This window comes from Corvus hawaiiensis, chromosome 3, assembly GCF_020740725.1.
Source record: "Corvus hawaiiensis isolate bCorHaw1 chromosome 3, bCorHaw1.pri.cur, whole genome shotgun sequence".
Taxonomy (NCBI): domain Eukaryota; kingdom Metazoa; phylum Chordata; class Aves; order Passeriformes; family Corvidae; genus Corvus; species Corvus hawaiiensis.
Window position 1 is genome coordinate 49,726,620 of NC_063215.1, and position 21,129 is coordinate 49,747,748.

General features: G+C 40.7%; 1 protein-coding gene across 2 annotated transcripts in view; it reads right to left on the bottom strand.

The window, feature by feature from the left end:
- The window catches only part of HS3ST5 (heparan sulfate-glucosamine 3-sulfotransferase 5), a 193,441-nt gene extending 173,203 nt beyond the window's left edge, over positions 1–20,238 (bottom strand). Inside the window, exon 1 of one of the 2 annotated variants that reach the window (XM_048298728.1) lies at positions 20,190–20,238. The gene's annotated coding sequence lies outside the window, so the exon portion shown is untranslated. Of the gene's footprint in view, positions 1–18,819; positions 18,970–20,189 lie in introns of those variants that run through there. The other variant, XM_048298726.1, reaches the window with a different exon arrangement.
- Between the last annotated feature and the right edge of the window lie 891 nt (positions 20,239–21,129).

The window sequence follows — 21,129 nt, forward strand, 5'->3', positions numbered from 1 at the left end:
TGTTGTGAAAGAATATCTTGAAAAGCAAGTTCCTTATTTTGGAAATCATTATAATTTGGTTTAATTATGGATAATTTCCAATAAAATTAATTTGTTTCAGTTATTGTTCATGTATTCAACTGGCAGGTGTGTGAACTAATAGATGAGAAAGTTTCATGAAATACTGTCTGTCTTATCAGAGAGAAGCCTGTGGTTTCAATCATATTAAAAAATGGCAGGAGCTGCTGGCTAATTCTAGTGCAGACATCTCTGTCCTACTGTCCTTTATTACTGAGTATTTGAACACTTTCAGTCCCATTAGGTATCTTTTGTCTCCTTATAAATATATAGCTGTATATAAATATACAGCTGTAAACACCATATTTTGTAAAACGAAAATGCCCAGATATATAAATAGCTCAGCAAGATGAAAGATTGATTTGCTTAAATGTGCATTCTACAGAAATGTAAAAGTAATGAGTTTTAATGACAGACAAGTCTACAGATTTTTATCCCAATTTATATATTGGAAATGCTTAAAGATATAGATATATATGTGTGTGTGTGTATAAACTAATATTAAATATTAAAGTAGCAATAGTTCAACATATTTTCAAAATTCTGTGTCTGTTGAAATAGAATATATACCTGTGCATGAACTGGTTTATATACGTCAAGAAAGGAAAAGACTGAAATATAAGACTAAGCATTTAATCTCAAGTAAGAATGTTCACACTGATAGAGCCAATGGACAGGCTCCTATGAAAAACACAGATGTGACAATTTTCTGAGTACATGACCAATTAAAAAAAAAAGAGGAGGTATTTGTACAAGTTCATAGTGAAAAGCACCTTGTGCAAATACAGTTTGGAAAACTTCACCCTTCCTCCTGTTCTTATCCTACATTGAGCATTGCAATAGGATTTGGTAAGCTGTAAAATAATTAAAATAAAATATAAAATTAATTAAAAAATAGGAGGTTCTGAAATATGGCAGATAAATCAACTGCAATGGTTTCTGTAATAAGTTTTGATATATTTTATTAATTAATAACATACTTATTTCTCTAAAAAGAATGAGGCAAAGATTATTTTTCTAGGATTAATTTCTTAGCTCCTATACTATTGAGTCATAGATATAGTTTTGGAAAATTACGTGATTATACTAGGGAAATATCCTGGGTGTGAAAAAATTCAGAGAAAATACTGGAAGTCATGCCATGATTTTATGAATTTCTATCTCTAGTAAAAGTTTTTCAGCGATGGGACGCTGATTATTTTTGGAATCTCTCCTTATTTAAATTATCTTTGAGTCATATTTCTTCAGGAAGTCTCCTATAGCATAGAAGTTTTTTCTTAATTAACTGAAAAAAAAATGGAGTGGCTTAGTTTTGTAGCGGGGTTCAGGCAGTAAGAAATGGACTGAGAATTCTCACACAACACAAAGGCAAATTCAGGCCCAGTGCAGATACAAAGAGCTTTACAATATGACTATTCACACCAAAAATTGGATTATATCAAATAGTAAAATTCAAGTGCCACTTTCTCTAAGAAAAAAAAAGGAAAATCTTAACTCATGGGGCTTTTTAAGTTTTCTTTGTTATGGCCACGGTTAGAGATTTATGCTTCTCCCCTCCACCTTGTCCTCACCCCCACCTTATTTTCTGCTTTTATTTAAAAATAAAAGATAGAACTTTCAGAAAATCACCAGAGAAATGCTGTGCCAGGTTCCAATAAAAAATAAAATGTGCTGACACAGATTTTAAGGTCAGGAGGAAAAATATGATAATTCAGTCTGACCTTTTTCAAAACACAGAAAATTGGGTGGTAATACTTGCAATAAGTTATTTTTATTAAGTTTACAGTTTTGCACAATGACAGCTTAAGTTTTCTCTCACTAGTTGTACTTTTAGTAGGATTTTTCCATGGTTATCTGGCAATGTTTTCAAGGAAAACTTGAAGGTAACAAGAGAAAAAAGGATTTCTTAGTTTGAAATATGCTGACTGTGTACTACACAATGTCATTTGACTGCCTTTATCAGATATAAACTCTCCCATTTTCTGTAAGCAATCCACAGGATAGCATTCTTCTGAAATGAAAAGCTGAAATGTGCATTAGGACACCCTTCATGCCAAATACAGAGGACAAGTGATCTCTTTCATTCCTTTGAATGCTCAGGATATTCCAAACAATTACAAAAAATATAGAGAGCTAAATTTATAAATAAATTTAGAGAAAATTCTTTTCACTATATACTTTTTGAAAAGCTGGAGCTCAGCCAAATGTCACTGGAATGAACAAATACATTTTAAGAAAAATATATTTGTGTGACAGTTTTGGATTTAACGTTTTCAGTTTTTCAGCTCTGGAAGTTTCTGTTTTCACAGGCACTAAAAATATTCAAGTTTTTTGCTTTTTAATGATTTATATGATTGTGGAGTTTTCCTCAAAGATAAAAAGAGAAACTGTTTTCCTTGACCTTTCCAGATAGGCTGATCCTGGAAATTTCAGTTCAGAGACATTTTCAGAAACTTATAACTCCTCCAAAACCATGTTTTGACTCCTCAGGGTTATTAAACATACCTCAGGTAGTTAGAACTTCCCCAGTGGTGATATTTGTATGGCAGGTGACACCAAGTGTTGCTATCACAGGCAGTGTTCCTGCTCTGTGTACGTGTGTGTTCTCAGCTTTGGCTGTGGCAGACCCTTTGCAAAAGAGTTCAGCTTCTTCCAGCAGCTTTTCCCTACAAGTAACTGAGGAGTTTGTTAACTGCAAGGTCACTTTTATCGCAAAGCTGCCACCTAAGAACGAGGTAGAAGCTTGGAGCTGTGCCTCCCAGAGACAGTGCTGGATATTTTTTGGCCAGGAGAGATATATATTCATTCAGGAACAAGTTACACCTGGGACAGAGCTAGATTATCTGTCACTTGGTTACTTTCAGCTAGGGATGCAACTGCGCCTCTCCAAATAGTTGTAACTCTTCATAAGCAACAGTCACATCAGTGTGCATTCCTCCTGTCTGCTTACATGTGCAAGAGCTGTACACTTTATACCCCTTGACATGTTATATAAAATTTGAGAGGACTTGAGTTAATTAAAAAAGGTAGTCATGATCTGTTAGGTTTAATATGAAACCTTTAGAGTGACAATGCAAAATCATTCTGCAGAAATCCCAAGACCTCCACACAAATGAACTCAGTTGATAATATTTATTGACAGAACACTGGTATAATCTCATTAATATTTGCAAATTTCTGTTACAGGGAAGGCATGAGCCTATTTAAGTAGTCACAGTTTTCCATTATGATTGGAACAAACACCAATTTATTAATTCATCTTCTAATTTTGAAAAAGGTGAAAGTGTGATGCTGGTAAGAATGATATATGATGAAGTAAATTATTTTTGCATAAGATGTAGTGTTATTTTCTTCCTGCGACATTGAAATTCTGTGACAAATTCTGGTAGAGAGGAAAAGATAAGAAAGCATAGGTCATTCCTCATATAAATGAAAAATTGACATGGATCACTAGCATTATGAAAGCAAGTAATACATTATTTCGTTATTCAAGACCTGAATCTGTTGGATAAAAATCACAAGTGTGGTTCACAAATAGGGGGGTAATTGTGTATTTCCCAAGAGGAAGTGAAAGGCAATGAAATTACATTTTGATCCTTTATTTTTCTTTTTCAGCAAAGATTTTCCCAAAATGAAAAAATGAACTCCTAATCAAGCAGAATATTTTGACTGTAGGACTCTGTCCTCCTAAGGACCTCAACCAAAACTTTTAAAAGAGGAGTCTTGCAAAGCATCCATAGACAGGGATTTTGTGATATATCTTTACATCTTCTACACAACTGTATGCTTATAGACATTAACAGAACGATTTCTAAAGTAATGTTTTATTTCCTCCTGATTTGTTTTGTAAATAATACAAAGCATTATCATTACTTTCTTATTTGTATTAATTGGAACATATTTGTACCAAAAGGCTCCAGTGCAGAATCAGAACCATTTTCTACTTCAACTAGCAATCAGTCACCCAGTTCATATGGAGGCAATGATGTTAGGCTAGGACAAGGATAAAATAAACCCTCTGAAGCAAACTGTGCCCTCCTTCTACTCAAAGAGCAGAACTGGTGTGTTTATGCATCACACATCTAACACAAAAGCAACCATTCAGCCCCAGAAAGAATAGCTTGCAGATGTCACTGCCAGGCACAGTTTGCTGTCAATCTAAAAATAAGATACACAATCTTAAAAGGAGCTGAAGAAGCATTCTAGAAACTCTTTGTTAACTAGCAAAGGGCAGGACACATGGCAGAGTGAACAAGTTTTCCAGCACAGGGTAGATGAGAACTTGTTAAATGTTCTTCCTAGAGCCTGCTGGAGCACTCAGAAAAGATTGTGACTTATCTGAGCAGCCAAAGAATCACTTTTCCTCACAGTCCAGGTATACAGTATCCTGCAAGAGTTCACAGTAGCTGCCATCCTAGGCTTTCTATTTCATTCTGCTCCTGAAAGTACAACAGTGAAACACATCTGCTTTAGCATTCTTCATTAGATGTGACAAAAAAAAAAAAAGCACCCTAAAAAACCCCCTGAGGTTGGAACCACAGCCTCATCACCTATCATGGAAGATGTCACTCTGTCTCATCAGGGTGCACAGTGTGAATGGATCTGGACTCGTAGTTCCTTGGAGGGAAGATGAATATGCTTGGTGGCAGCTGGTAGAACAAGGAATATATTGAGCTCATCCTTCCTTTCCCTCTGGCTCAAAAATACCTTCTCCCAAAGGAGAACAGCTCCAGTCAAGCTGAGTAAGAAGATGTGCTGTGAAATGGGAACTGTTTACAGCTTTTAAAAATTTGGTTTCAATACGGAGAATATAGAATACTTAGCATGTGTCTAAGGCTGCAAGCAACAGAGGGTTCAGATAAATCAGAAAGGTACACTTGCTAAAGGCCTTGCTAAAATCTACCTCTGGGTAGCCCTTATCCCTAATGATCAGGCAGAACAGATGGCTAACGGGTTTCAGTCCCTGCCTGGAAGCAGTGGGGTTTATTCTGTGCCCAAAATCTGGTCCCATTCCATGGCTGGATGCCCACTGCAATCTGCACTCTGGAAAGAGTCTGAGGGCAGGGTCAGATCAGAGGAGAGAGGTGGTAGAGGACCAGAGGAGGAGCCCAATGGGTTGAGCTGGATGAGCTCAACTCAGCAGTTTTGCAATAGAAGATACCACAGCAGAAGAAGATGTAAAACAGGCTGGGGGATATGATGAGAGTCAGGAAAAATCCAAGTAGATCACTGGGAGAAGCAACAAATGCTAAATAAGCAAAACATGAAGTACTTAGATAAATATTTCCAAAATCAAAGAGGTGGTAATCTTATTTTTTCTGTATATACATGTAAGGGAATGGATTAAGAAATGCCATTGGTTGGAAAAATAAAACTGTATCTTTTTCACCTTGCCTATTTCCAGACTATAAAAGAATCAGTTCCTATGTAGGTTTCAAAATTATCCCACATATTTGAATAGGCAGTCAGCGACAAAACCAGCAATGCAGAACAGTTAATTCAGATGCAAATATTAACAATTACAGTAACACAGAACTCATATAGTTAGCACTGCAGGAACAGATACTCTGATAATGAAAACTAAAATAACTGCTGGTATCCATAAATTCAGAGATTCTTACTCTACATTTTTATAAAATTCAGTCTGCATATCAGTGTGCTAACTGAACTGAGCTTAAAATTCTGTGTGCAGTCTTTAAGATAATTTTTGAAAAGGGTAGCCTTCTGAGGATAGTTATTTAAAATTCAGAAGGCTGCCCAGAATATCAGAGTAAGTTCAGCATTAGTGTAATTTTTCAACCTGACCCCAGAGGCCTACGAACTAAAATGCCAGCAGATTAAAATGCCTTTTAAGGGCCATTCTGCACTAAGTGTATGTATGACAGAGTTATACTTTGAGTTATAAGCAGACAATATCACTTTGGAGGCAGCAGCTGCCACAGTCAGACAAGGACAATTTTGCTGTAGCATGTGTCAAACAGTTGCAGGATCAGGCTAATTGAGAGGTCTCCATCACTGTAAGAGCAGCTTCAAGGTTAGTTCAGGGAGTGGGGGTCAGAGTCAGGCCTGCACCCTGCTGGAAGCAGTCAAGAGGAAGGCACAATTTTGGCCAGAGTAACATCTGGTTTTTTACAGTTTATAGGAAGCTATTGGCACCAGTACCACATTGTCACCAAATGTGTCATGATCTTTCTCCCTGAATGTCTCAGCCTAACATCTGTTCAAACTACCTTTGTAAAAGGGATTGAAATATTTAATAGAAAATTTATTGCCAAAAAATGCAATGTCTTGCTACTGAGGCAGTCTGCAAAGTGATTTGCAAAGCTGGATCATAATTTGGAGCTTTTTCCAAAAAACAGGCTGGAGGAAAAGCCTCATCTTTGAAAGAAAGGCACTTCAAGAAATCTCAAACTTGTGGCAAATTCTTTGTCTGACCCAGATTTGAGGCTGGCTACTAGTCCACTATCCATTAGCAACTGCTTGGTATGAAACCCTCTTTTTCTGGACTGCATGAGTTGTACTCATCAACTGAGAGCTACCATCCCTGCAGACCAAACTGAAGGGAAGGAAGAGATAAAGGCAGAGGCACCAGAGGCATTACAGCAGGATGCAAGGAGCAGGATGCTCTTTAGATCATGGATTGCAGTTGTAGTTTGTAGACATGCTTCAGACACACACCAAAGAAGCTCCAGGCTGGCTTTAGATCTACTTACTTAACTATTCCTTTTTAAGTATCAGTGATAAATAACTTAAACTTTTTAGAACACTCTCATATCTCCTTAATCATTATATGCCATACCAAGTGAAAAAGCTCATTTATATTTAGGAGAGACCGTGTGCAATATATATCAAAGTATAAATTAGAAATCAATATGCAGATGTACGTAACGAATAATCATACAGTACCTCTCTCAAATTTTTATGAGGGATATTTCAGTATCCGCTCCTACCTTATTGTTTCTAAATATATTTACAGAGTTGCAGGCTACACATAATTTTCCAAGCATGAAGAATTTTAGGGAACTCAGTAATTTCACTAAAGCAATGTGACTTACATCATCTCAACTTCCAAACTAAGCTAAGCTAAAAATCCTGGTATGCTTCGTTAAATTTCAATGTTCTAAAAAAGTCTTCACTTCTTTGTTGGTCAAGGCTTATAGCTCCTACTGAATAATGAAACCGATATTTTATCAGATTCAGATCCAGGTTTTTTTTAGGTTGGGTACATCAAGTTCATTATATATGTGCTGCTGCAATAATTAAATCAAACTCCTTGAAACTCTGTTAAAAGCATCACTTAGAGAAAAAAAATGACTAAAATATTTAGATTTGTTCTTTCACCCAATTTGAAACCTCCAGAGGAGATAAATGCAGCTTGCTGAAGCCCTAACTGGAATTAATGTCCAGAGAAGGCACTGGGACCTCATGACATTCCCCCCGAGATTCAGTCTTACCACACACCTGGGGTCACAGCATTTGGAGGCAATTATTTTACCATTGGTGGGAAATTATTAGCTCTCTACTAAGTAACTTTTCCCCAAGAGCACTTTAATTTACATATGCAACTCATGAACCACAAAACTGATATTGCAGGACTATACCAAGAAGTAGAATCTCTTCTAGGCAGCATTTCAACGTGTCCACACCCAGACTAATCACTACTTTTGAAGCTGTGCTATCTTGCATCAGTGAAAGAATAACAAAACCTTGCAAAAGCTCACAAATAAAAGATGAAGAAAGAATAGAAGAGATGACTTGTAGATGTTGCAAAAGATGCACAGCGATGGTAAATATCAAGAAATAAAAATTTATTATGAGTCACTATAAATTAAATGTATTTTCCCCCACAGCTAAATTAAATATTATTTTTCCTATGCAATTATCCCACTGTCATACAATTACATATTAAAACTGTATCCAACTATCCTGTGTAAGCATAATTTCCAGTTAGCTAAAAGGTGTGTATTTTAAAGCTTAAAGGAGTTTAATTTCTGAGACCCCGCCCTAAAAGATTTGTTATTCTTTTTGTTTTCTTGACTCACAGAATACTGGTAGTCACCAAATAAGGATTTTTGTCGTCATTTGCCTTCTTGGTAAAAATTAGTAATGCGTCTTTTAAAAGAAGTGCTAGTACCCTCACCTTTTTGTACCTCTGAAAAACCAGATTTTTCAACAGTATATAAATTTCTGAAAACAAACGCACTGTAAATAGATAATAGCTTTCCTATAACAGCAATTTCTGGAGAAATTGACCCCAGCCTTTGATAAGAAATGTAACTATAAGTAATGTAGAAAAGAATGCAGAAGAGTAGCCACCATTTCCTAAAACATTTTACCACATTCAAATCGTCCCCTCTTTTCAGAATATTAATGCATATACCACAGTTAATGACTGGTTACAAACAAACATTAAGCCCCTTTTACACCATTTGTAAAAATATCATGCTGTGCTGTAGTAGCACCACTTAAATCAACTGTGTTCATTCCTAACAAGTAAAGTGAATAAACAACATCTATGTGTTTGGAGTCACACTGACATAGTAATACCAAGACTACATCTATGGAAATGAGTTAAATAGTGGTAGGGCATGAATTTATGCCCTGGAACTATTTTTTTCCTAGAACATAAAATGTCAGGGCAAGCCCTGACACTCTTTTGATCTTGGTTACTTGACCAGCTGTCTCCCAAGGGTTTCCTGCGCACAGCTAGGGCACTAGCCCAGCTTTGGGGCTTTTCCCAAGAGGCAGGCTACATGCAGCCTGTGCTTGGAAGGCTGAGGGAACTTAACCATATGGAAGTGGCCATGCTTAGCTGGCCTCCAGGCAGGAGGGAGGCCTTGCATCATTCAGTTTATTCATAAAAATGATAGGCAAGGGGCAGAAATGCAGCTGTAATAGAAAAAAACCAAACAAACATGTAAAAAACAAACATTCCCAATTAGTCTCCCAACAGTAAACATTCCCAATTAATCTCTCATAATTACTGGAATAAAAGAGACAAACCCTGACAAATCTGTTCTCTTGTGTCCCTGGGGGATAAACAGACGTGAGTGGCCAGCTTCTGTCTAGCAGCGTGCCGGGGATTTGCGCTGCCTCTCCGTGCTGTGCTTTCCATATTGACCCAGTGCTCTGGTGCTGACACACGGCCGAGTCTGGAGGCAGCTGCCTCACCCGTAAGCACCACTTACTGATACGTGTCAACTCACATAAACAACATGTATGCAACTTAAGGGACTCCAACACTACACTAGGTTAAGTAGATTTCTTCCCAGCTGCACCCTAAGCCTTTACCCACATCTTAAACATACATCCTGAGCCTATATATTGTTCAGCTGCAGGGCATTTTCCACTTTAAAGTTTTTAAAAGACACACTTAATTTCCCATTCACTACTTTCTTTAGTTATGGCAGAGAGACACATCCTTTCCTCTTTCTTTCTCTTCTCACCTAAATTCTTTCTCAATGTATGAGCTGTATTCAGGAATAAAATAATCAACCTTCCACTAAGCAAGCACCTTTCAAAGAAAGCACCCAGTTATCTTTCTAATACTTCCACTTTATCTGTTAGACTAAAACCATGATCTACACAATGTTGTGTCTGCTCAGAAATGGGGTAGGGATTATTCTCTCCATCAGGAAAAATGTTTGGAGGTTTTGAAATTATTTTTTTGGAAGTTGAAAAAGGAAGTTTAAAATCTTCAAAGTCTAGGAAGAAAGGAATTTTTATCAGGGAGAGATCAAGAATCTTGTGTCAGTATTTTAGGGACTTCTTTCAGTTTTTTATTTTTTCATATTTTCACAAGAAAATCACCTTAAAGATTAAGAAAAATGAAAAATATACCTTTTAATTAATATATGATCACAGTGCACAGAAAATTTGTGAAAATACATCTTTCCTACAGACAGCTTTGTTTTAAATTAACTTATATGTCTGAAAAACCTAAATTTCAAAGAAATTCAACCAGCTTCAAGTTTTACTTGAGACTCGACTGAAATATCTTCAAAGACAAGACTTTTGTGATACAAAGTTTTGATCCATTCTGAATTGACATTAGAAAAATTGATTTTTCAGATTTAATACAGATTATTTCAAGGTGATGAACAACAAAGAGGCATTATTCAGATATATTTGCTTTGTGTAAGAGAAATTTTTTGAAAGTTTAAAAAAATATTTTTATCCCTTTCTCATCTTTCTTCCCTTTTTCTCATTGAAATTCTTTCCTGCTTCCACAAAAAAAAAGAGTAGTGGAAAGTAAAAGAAAAATGGCACAATATCATTAAGAAAACTTATATGCTCTCTATTTCTTAAACAAAGCAAAATTTCTAGTTTTCTTTGTTACAGAAGAAGAAAGATGACAAATCTTAATGACACATAAATCTTTTCAACCCATTTTTGTTAAAGAAAATAATTTCTGTTCAAGGATATTGCTCAAAGGAAAGCTTCTGACAAGAAATTAATCCTTTGTTGTTTCTTGCTATTAAGTTGTGTAAGATGGAGGTAGACAAAAACCTCTCAGAGGCACCTGCACCATAAATAGTCCCTTGTTAGCCACCAGGAGGGAAGCAAGGGCAGTTACAACACTGTAGGTTCAACATATCATGGAGCAAAGAACTGTTGCTTCATGCTCACCTAAATCTACCTCACTAGCAGCCAGGGAGTAGTCCTGAGGAAATGGCTGGGAAAGCAACCACAGAAATAAAATATGGTTTTAGGCACATTGGCACGAAGGCCTGAGTTTCCATTTTCTGCAGTTGCACAGTTTGACTTTTTGAAGCCCATGTTTTTTGCCATACCTGAAGGAAGTGAATTTCATTCTTAGTTCAGAAACCAAAAAATGCAGCATGCTGAAAGAGTAGATAGCAATGTCAGTGGTAACCAGAATTTTCTCATATGCAACCTGAGAACTAATCCCAGGACAAATTTTTAACTAGTTCGCCTCAAATCTTTTCTACCTGCCAGTGAAACTCTGTGGTTGGTAAAAAGTTTATCAGTCACATTTTCTTTTTCAGAATTATTTGCCAAAAAAATTATATTAGATTATTTTATACAGATTGTGCATCACTACCCAGGAATGTAATTTTCCACCAGAAGACAAATAAAGACATGTTGTTTGACTATACTGATAGATTCTACATTGACAGATATTTTTCCTGCTGTAAATCTGGTTTACTTTAGATTTGAGATTAATCCTTCTACGAGAGTCAGGAATGTGAAATTATGAAGAGGACAGAGGATTTGCTGCCACTTCTGACATTATTTATACTTATATGGCACTTATGAGGGTGAGGACATGCAGCAGCAAAATTATCTAAAATATTTTTCCTCAAATCTTCTGACATCATGTCAAAGTTAGCTCCACTCAATCCATTCAACTGCCTTTTCAGCATCAAAATTTTCTATGAAAAAATGGTATATCTATTTACTGTATTAAATAAAATGCTGCATTAAATACTCCTCTGCTCTACTGTCATCTTCAGTTTTCCTAAAAGCTCCACATTACGTTCATGGAAAATATTTTCTATTTCTCCAGTGTAAGACTGCAGTTGATTTTTCAAGTCTTAACAGGAAGATCTTGACTGTGATTGTAGGTGACACTAGCCTATAGTTGGTAAAACATCTTTCAGATTCATGTTTTTCAGGACATAATGTAACATTGGCTTCAGACAATGACTTGGAGATTCATTTTGTTTTCTCCTTTTCAGGATTTGATTACTTTTTTGGGATTTTTTGTTTGGTTGGTTGCTTGGTTGGTTGGTTTGGGTTTTTTGTTTTGCTTTGACAGCACTGCCTCTTATTGATATCCTTGGGTTTAGAACATTCTGCAGGAGAACCATTGGACCCTACTGCTTTACCTTCAGGAAACAGTCTAACCACCCTCAGCTATTTACTGTATTATCAAATCTTCCTCTGTAACTTCATAGTCAGACAGAAAGAAGAACCAGCAAATCCCTGCTGGGGTGAGGAAATCAGTAACAAAGTAGGGCATTATACAGATTTTAATTTTAAAAGAAAAAAAAGTATATATGTATGCACATGTATACACACAGATAAATGTGTATACAAATGCACACAAAATCTGTTAGGGCCATCTGGATTTCCAACATGGGAAATGGTTATTTTCTGGCTTTAGTCTTCTTTTGAGGCTCCCATCCTGCTGGTATGTCAGCTTTAGTTACTTCTCCCGTGGCCAGAACATGTTAGGTAACTCAACTTTCATAATTTTATTTTTAACCTCAGTTGCACTTTTTTATGTCTTACTTCTGTCTTAGGGATCGTTCATAAAAGAGTGCACCTTTTCCTCTCTTGAAAAAACAAACCAACAACATAACATATCCTTATTTTTAATTTTTACTTTGTTTAGCTCTGTCTCCACCATTTCCAAATTTGTTTCTAAGTTCATTCAGGGTTTTGCCAAACTCATTTTTGTTTTCATACCTGGTGAAAGTCATGCTTTCTATAACAGTAAGAGGAGAAATAAAAACAAACCTGTCTGCACAGAATCCAGGATGCAGTGCAAATCCATTTCCATTGATGTAAACTGACTTATCTCTCATGAGATGCCAGTTTTCTTAGGCTGTCATCACAGCAGCAATGTCAGCTTGCAAAGGGAGGTTTTGATGTAGGCTGAATGTCCGTCAGCTAGCACAGAAAGTTTACACACTGCTGAGAAAGCTTAAGCACTTGTTGTAGAGGACAAACCCCTTATTTCTTGTCTCATTTCTTACTTAATTCTACATAGGAATAATTCATTAATGTTAATGTTGCATTTGCATACTTTAAAAGAAAAATAGCACAGGTATATGTATTATAAATCAGTTTATTAATCCCTTTTACCAATAATTTTTGGTAATTCGCAGACATTTTTAAACATTTTCTCCTGTAATGTAAAATCCTGTCATCCTTTGGTAGACTCTGAATATGTGTCTGCTATAATACAGTCTAATAGCTTTATTTATGACAGTCCTTTGGAGACTCCAGCAACTGTGTGCACTCAAGATTGTTCAAGCCATTATAATATAAGATTGTATTAAAGTGATTTGAATGGATAAAAGTTCTTTCATTTCCAAAACAGAAATAAATTGTTAGATAACTGTTCTGTAATGTATGAGGACAAATGTGTTCCTTTAGTCCCCTAGACACAGAGCTGTATTTCTAAACCAACACTGTTGCAAAAAATAAAAGGCATAGGGACTAGAGTCTTAGTGCAGAAAAAGTACAGGAGTCATCTAATTATTTATTTACTTATTTTGTAGCGTGAAACATTGTATATCAACTCAGGTACCTTAAAAATCCTTAAAAATATTTGGGGATATTCAACAGCTTAACCATGGAGGCCTTCCTTCAATTTGTCTCCTTGAAAAATGTCTGAATCTTACAGAATTGGCTATTAAAATCTACCTTGTGCAGTGTTAGTTCATTAATGTATCTGAAGTTCACTTTGCAGTAGTCCTTCATTATAAACGTCATCCTTCACATCTTATCTACAAAAGTTCATTTTGACTAGAAATATGAAAGAGAATGGCTGTGCAACCCATTTTAAAACAGTTAATTGCTTCCAGCCTTCCAAAGTATAAAAAACATTTAAAAAATAAGTAGAAATATTTAAAGACTTTCCCCTGGAAGTTAAATTTAAAGTTGTCTGGTGCAGACAAAATTTTATAACCACAGATTTAAATGTTTGAATAAATTTGGGAAAATTATTACCTTTCATGATCATTGATCACAAAAGCATCTTTGTTCAACAAAATGTGATTAGGTCCCTTTGAGGTCAGCACATGCTTAAAGACGAATATTTATTTAAGGGTTTTGCTGATGTGAATCTTTCTGTAATTACCATTTCATCTGATTGTGTTAACAACACACAGTAATGCTTGTTTGTTCAGGAAGAAATTTTGTGCTTACAGACTTGTAATACTTGAGAGAGAAAGGGAATGTGGAGCTAACAGTATTTATGCAACAGGATAGAAGTACTGTTAAGTGCTGTTGCTGTGTTGGGCAAACCAACAGCATAAATAACATAGAAAAACACAGTCTTGGTAGTAAGCAGTATCTGGCCATTTGTCTTAAAAGACTGATATTTCTGTTCTTGATTTATGTATTTTTTATTTTCCATGCATTTGTGTTCTGCGCCCAAACTGAACCAAGCTAGTTTTTCTTCTATAGCCATCTTTTTATTCCATTTAGCCAGTAGCATATCATTTCAGTCTGCATGTTTTTCTAAGGAAGATCATATTATCAAGGAGATGTCGCGGCTGCAGTAAGAGAAAATTGAGCGCACGCACACGCGCACACAAATACACACACACGCGCGTGGAAACAAAGCGCAGCTGAAACTAGACATAGTCCAGTGATTGATATTTTAAGTTGCACGTGACACTCTTTCCTTGTTCTGTTGCACTGCATTTAGATATTGTATGGCTCTCCAGACATGCTATGCATAATTTTACATACCATCTGCTTTACATGCCAGGTTCCATATGTACGATGTATAACCTAAACCCAATATTTTGATTGATTTGAGCTACAGTGGAGGTTTTTGTTCTTAAATTGTTGGATAGAAGAATATAGTCCTAAATAAATTATCCAATGAATATGTTCTAGGACTAAAAAACAATAAAATTTATTTTGAAAATGGTCTTAAAGGTGTAATAATGACAAAATTTAGGTGACTTTCAAGAATCCCAGTAATGTTGCTTCCTAGATTCAAATACCAATAGACCTGTAAATGCTTGCTACCATTCACTTAACAACCATAGCAATACAAGGGTATAAACATGTTTCAGAGTCAGGCAAGGGACAGCAGAAATAGTCTTGAAATATTCGTCCAAATAAAGATGAACAGCATTTACTCCTCAAAAAAGGATGAGGTTTATAAAGCTGCTAAAAGTGAGTAATGGTTATTCAGAATCATGTCCTGGAGTCTCCTGGTAGTTCATTATCTGGCTTCATTCAACTCTGCCTTAAATACTCAAATCTTATATATGCTTCACTTACAGGTAAGCCTAAAAAACTAAATTTCTATTTTGGAGATGCTATCCACAAGATCTGTTTGAATCTCCCTATACACCGTTGAAGAAGTACTGAAACACCAAAATGAAAAAAACCCACAGAATTTCAAACAATGGCTCTCAGACAAACCCAAAGATTTATTCAAATATATATCTTCATTTTTAGAACTGCAGACTCTCTTCATTTAATAAAGAAAAGAGAATTGCTTTGGATCTTAAAAAAAGCACCATCATCACACTCTGCCATAGCCCCCAATAAAAAAAAAAACCAAACCTCTTAATATTGAAGTAATTACCATATTTTTCACATTTGACTTGAAATAGAAGTATTATCAACAAAAATAGGTTGTGGCATCACAACGTGTTAGCAAACAGCAGATAGAATGGAAAATACAGGAAGCAACAAAGTAGCTCTAACAAAATTTTACTCCATGTAATGTCCCATGTACCCTTCACTTCCATACATGGCACGTGATAAACATTTGAACTCACAGGAAAATTAGAAAGAAACCTGCAATATGGTATTTAAGAATGAGGTGTCTGTCTTGCCTATGGACTTGCAAGGAGAGAAGAGATAATCAGTGAAGCATTTGTCCATTTTGCAGTTTTTTTTCCCCACTGTAACATGAACATCTTAATCTGTTCACAGTTAAGTATTAGTGACACATTCAGTTCACTTCAATGACAATTCTACCAGATGCCTACAAATAAAGCTGAACAAGAGATGCAGCACTTCAAACTTTGTTTTTATATTTGCCTATTAACACAAACTTGTACTTAAATGGGAAACACCATTATTGGGCCATAACTGAGAAAGGCTTTCTCTTCTTGTATTGGGTTTTGTTAATGGTGTGGGCTGAAGGGGTGCCTTCTATGAGAAGCTGACAGAAGCTTCTCCTGTGTCCTGCAGAGCCAATGCCAGCCAGCTCCAAGACAGACCCACCAGCGGCCAAGGCTGAGCCCATCAGCAGTGGTGGCAGCACATCTGGGATAACAGTTTTAAGAAGGGAGAAAAAGACCCTGACCAGCAGAAACTGCAGCCAGAGACAGGAGTGAGCAAGAGAAGCTGCAGTCACAGAGAGGACTGAGAATATGTGAGAGCAATAGTTCAATAGGTCAGAAAAGAAGGAGTGGGAGGAGTTGCTCCAGATGCCAGAGCAGATTCTCGTGGTGCAGACCATGGTGAGGCAGGATGTCCCCCTGCAGCCCATGGAGGCCCATGGTGGAGCAGAGATCCACCTGTAGCTCATGAAGAAGTCTGTGCCACAGCAGGTGGGTGGGTACTCAAAGGAGACTGTGACCCCTTGGGAAGCTCACACTGGAGCGGGCTTCTGACAGGACCTGTGGCCCTGTGGAGAGAGGAACCCACACTGGAATAGTGTCCCTCTGTGGAGGACCCACACTGGAACAGTCTGCACCTGAAGGAGTGCACCTCGTGGAAGGGATCTACTCTGGAGCAGCTCATGAAGAACTGCAGCCCATGGGAAGGACCTGTTGGAAAAGCTGATGGCGGACTGTCTCCCAAGGGATGAGCACCACACCAAAGCAGGGGAAGAGTGTGAGGAGTCCTCCTCCTGAGGAGGAAGAAGCAGCAGAGACAACATGTGATGAACTGACCACAATGCTCATTTCCCATCCCTTTGAACCCCAGGTGGGGATGAGGTAGATAATTAGGGTGTCAAGTAAAGCCTGGGAAGAAGAATGGACAGGGGAGGGAGGAGGTTGAGAGGGGAAGGGGAAGAGTGGATGTTTAGTATTTAGCTTTTATTTCTTGTTTTCCTACTCTGGTAATAAATTACACAAATTTTCCCAAGTTGAGTCTGTTTTGCATGTGACAGTAACTGCTGAGTGATTCCTCTGTCCTTATCTCAACCCATGAGCTTTTTGTTACATTTTCTCTTCCCCGTTCAGCTGAGGAGGAGAGTGATAACACCATTTTGGTGAGTTCCTGGCATGCAGCCAGAGCCACCCCAACACACCTATCAATATAATAGTTACATTGTTCAGGAAGTATGGGCATACTTCTGATACTTGACAAGTTTTTGACAAAACTCAGCATATGGGGGGCTTGGGGGTTCTTTCAACACTCAGGTTTGAAAAAAAAACCAAACCACACTTTCCTTTTTAAGGCATTCCAAGCAGTTGAGAGTGGTTAGTCAGGTTACAGGAATAAATCTAACTTTTGCCATTTGAATATCAATATTTGTATTTGGTGCTTCATTATATATCTGACTGCTCTCGATCTAAATACTGCACTGAACAGAGGACGTTCTGTGAACTAGAACTTCCATTTGCTAATGGATTTTTTTTTTTTTGCATAAAATCTTCTTTGCAATCCATATGAATATGGGCATTTTAATTATTAATCAGAAGCATTTTTTCTTATTTGTATCTGTGCTGTGAAAGAGTTGGATAAAATGGGATAAAAAATTAATGTACATTTAGATTTTTCTCCTCTCTAGAGGGAGGGTGTTCATGAGTTAAATGCTTATGCAACACCTTTCCTTACAAACTGTACTACAGTTCTCTTGTTACTTCTCTATTGAGCCTTTCTTGGCCTGATTCACAGGCCACTGAAGTCAATGAGAGCCCATCTAATTGTCTCAGTGGGCTCCCTCTGCTTCCAACTTTTCAGTGAGAAAAAAGATATACAGCACTGGAAAAGTATAAGTTACTAAGTAATACATTATAATGTCTGTGGGTAGAACAAACGGATTCAGCCCACTTGATATCCAACACATCAAGAGATCATTCTGGTATTTCTCTAGTGCAAAGTGGCAATGCAAATCTAGAAGACATTTCCGACACAGTGCTGCTAAAACTCATTGGTTAAAAAGCTAGCTTCTAAAATGAAGTTTCTTTTATACATCTCTTTCATTTTGCCATCTCTTCACCTTCTGCCCAGTCCCTTTCATTCCGTATTGACCATAACTGTCTTCCTCTGAAGTCAGTCAGGAGTTTTGCCATTGACTTCAGTGGCAGAGTTACCATATCCAGGATGCGAAACACAGTGAGAAGAGATCATTGTCAAAATACACACAGTAAAAGTAAGAAAAAAAATTTCAATGATTTACCAAAGTCCACTAAAAAATCACCAGCAATTGTGAGCTTTTATATGTGTTTCCCACAAATCGCACCAGGCAGTCTAGGAGAACAAAAAGCCCCTTGCCCGGTGTCCCTGGCATTCGGTAGCCAGAGCTGAGCCCCTGCCAGAGCGGAGTTATCCGTGCGCAAACCCGAGCTGAGCGGAGCCACCCGCTAATTGTTAGCAAACATTTTGCAAACATTACTCTTCCCTAAGGGACAAGCGTTTTCCCACCGGAGCCCTCTGCAGCGCAGGAGGATAGAGCATGCAGGACGGGGAGCGGGCAGGGGAGCCGCGGGCACCCTCTCGCTGCGGTGCCGGGGCACCGGCCGGGGTTCCGCTCTGCTCCCCACGCCCTGGTGCGCAGCACCTGGGTGCTCCTCTCCGCAGGTGAGGCGCCCGGCGGAGCTCCGTTTCCGTGTCCGATTGGTGGCACCGCGGCGCCCGAAACACCGGACAACGCTGGCAGCCCCTGGAGACGTGGCCAAAACCGAGGAGTAGCAGCGGACAGTCCCCGAAGCGTAGCGGGGGCACCGTGCCCTCCGTGCCCCGGTCCCAGCACGGCGCGGAGCAGCGCCGCCAAGGAGGGAGCCCCAAGCGCGGCAGGGCACCCTCCACCCCTTACCCGCCCCCGGGGGACCCCGGCGAGGCGCGGAGCCCCGTACTCACCGCGGTGCTGCAGGCAGCAACCCGCAGCGCAGGCGAAGCGCCCCCGCCCCGGCCGGTGCCCGCTGCGGTGCACAGACCCCGTCCCTCGGCGCCCACATCCAAGCCCCGGCCGCGCAGCTAAAAGTCCTTCTGAGGAGCACCCGGCGAGCCCCGCCGTCTCCTGCCTCGGATCGCTGTCACCTCCCCTCCCCTCGCCCCCCCGCCCTGCGCCCCCCCGGCGGGCGGCAGCGGTATAAGCAGTCCCTAACCCCTCACATCGCGCACCGGCAGAGGTGCCGGTCCTCGTCGCTACTTACCGGGCATCCTTCAGAGCGGCGGGCGGGCGGGCGGGAGCGAGGGAGGAGGAGGAGAGAGGGAGGGATGGATGGAAGGAGGGAGGGAGGAGGGAGGGAGGGGGCTCCAGGCGGGCTGCGCGACGCTGCGCTGTGCTGTTCGGCAGCCTGGGCAGCTCGGCAGAGTCAGTGAGTGAGTGCCTCCGTGCGTGACGGCGTGTGCGTGTGTGCGCGATGCTGGACACAAGCGAAGGGAGACTCAGGCACGGAAGGGCGGCGGGAAGTGGCGGGGGAGATCAGGGGGAGCAGCCCGCGCATGGCGGTGCCACCAGGTGCGGCCCAGCGCGCCCCCGGCCCCGCGGCCCCCAGCGCCCCGCAGCCGCGGCGGGAGCTGCCGGGGAACGGCTTGGGGGAGGCGCGCATCCTCCCCGCTGCCACACGCACCGCCGGGGGAATGGGGGGAGCAGGGGGAGGGATTAAAAATAATGGTAATAAAAAAACCCCAATCACTAGGAAAGAAAAGATAAAATCGCAAAACTCTGTCTCTACTTCCCGGCAGAGGTTTGAGCCCCCCGCCCTAGAGCTGCGGTCCCGCGTCGCGCCGGGAGCCGTCACCGCCCGCGGTGCAGCACGGCAGAAGCCGCGCTGCCGGTAGCGCCCAGCTGAGAGCCGGAGCCGCTCCCCGCGCACGGAGGAGCCTCCCTCTTTCCCTCCCTCCCTCCCTCCCTTTTTTCCCTCCTTCCCTCCCTCTCTCTCTCCCAGTCCTCTAAGGCGGGCAACGCAGCCAGGTGCTGTCGGCTCGCCCTGCAGCCGAGGGAAGAGCCGGGCAGGGCCCTCCGCCGGCGCTGGCTCCTCCGCGGGAGGCGGCTGGGCTCCCCCAGTCACTGAGGTGGCGCTGGGAGGCTGCCGCCGCCGGGACGCGGCTGGAGGGGGAGAAGCGGGGGACGCAGAGGGGAAGTCGGCTGCCCCCAAGAGCGGCCGGCGGGGCCCAGAAGCGAAGGCAGAGGAATGAAGCAGCAGCGGGAAGGGCCTCTGCCGGGCAGAGGTGCGGTGCCCCAGCGCATCCCTGCAAACGCCGCTTCCCCCTCAGCCGCTCACCTCCTGCCCGAGCGGAGTGACCCGCTGAAGAGGACCGAGGACGGTGCACCATTACTGCTGGATGTTTGGGGGAGGAGGGGGGAGCAAGCGGAGAAGGGAGGGAGGGCATGACTATAAGAATCAAACGGAAAGGGGGGAAAAAAGGCAACACGCACACTAAAAAAAGCTCGTTCTCGAGAGAGAAATCAAAAATAGCCACAACAGCATTGAAAGTTGCTCGCTTAGTGATTTGCATTATAACGCTGCCGCTGCTGCTTGGCTCCTCCAACAGTGTGCCTAAGGAACATGCAAGATGGGAGAGGGGGAGCTATATACTTTTTCCGTGATCTCTCTTTCTTTAAAAAAACCCCAAACCCAACCAATCACATCCCTCACACTCCACTCTTTTGATGGAGAGGTGGCTCCAGGTGGTGGTTTCGGAGTCCCAAGTGGAGTTATCTGGGGGAAAGGGTGTGTGTACAGTATCCATGAGAGTGCTCCTCTGGCGTTTTGGGCCCTCGAGTTTGGCGACCCGGGGAGAGGGGGCAGCTGGCGCTGATGCCCGGCCGGAGGGATGCCAGGGAGTGCCCGGCGGCAGCTAACGGGGGCAGCGCCCTATCCTGGGGCACGGGGAGCGCGGGAGGTCCCCGCCTACTTCCCTTCGCTCCCCCTGCCGTGCGATTCGGGATCAGTGACAAATGGCTCTGTTTTCCGGGGAAAAAAAAAAATAAAAAAGGAAAAAAAAGACTGGATAAAACCTAACTTTTATTTATCAACCGTTCATGCCCTGATTAAAAAACTAGCACCAAATCTTGAACCAGATTATGCAGTTAAATGTATCGAGCCGGAGACAGCGTGGCTGTTTGCCAGACCTATGATCCATTAACCTCTTTAGCTCATTGTTGGCAGGCAATAGCACATGATTAAATTCTTACATTTTAAAGACAAGCCATTTTCTTTT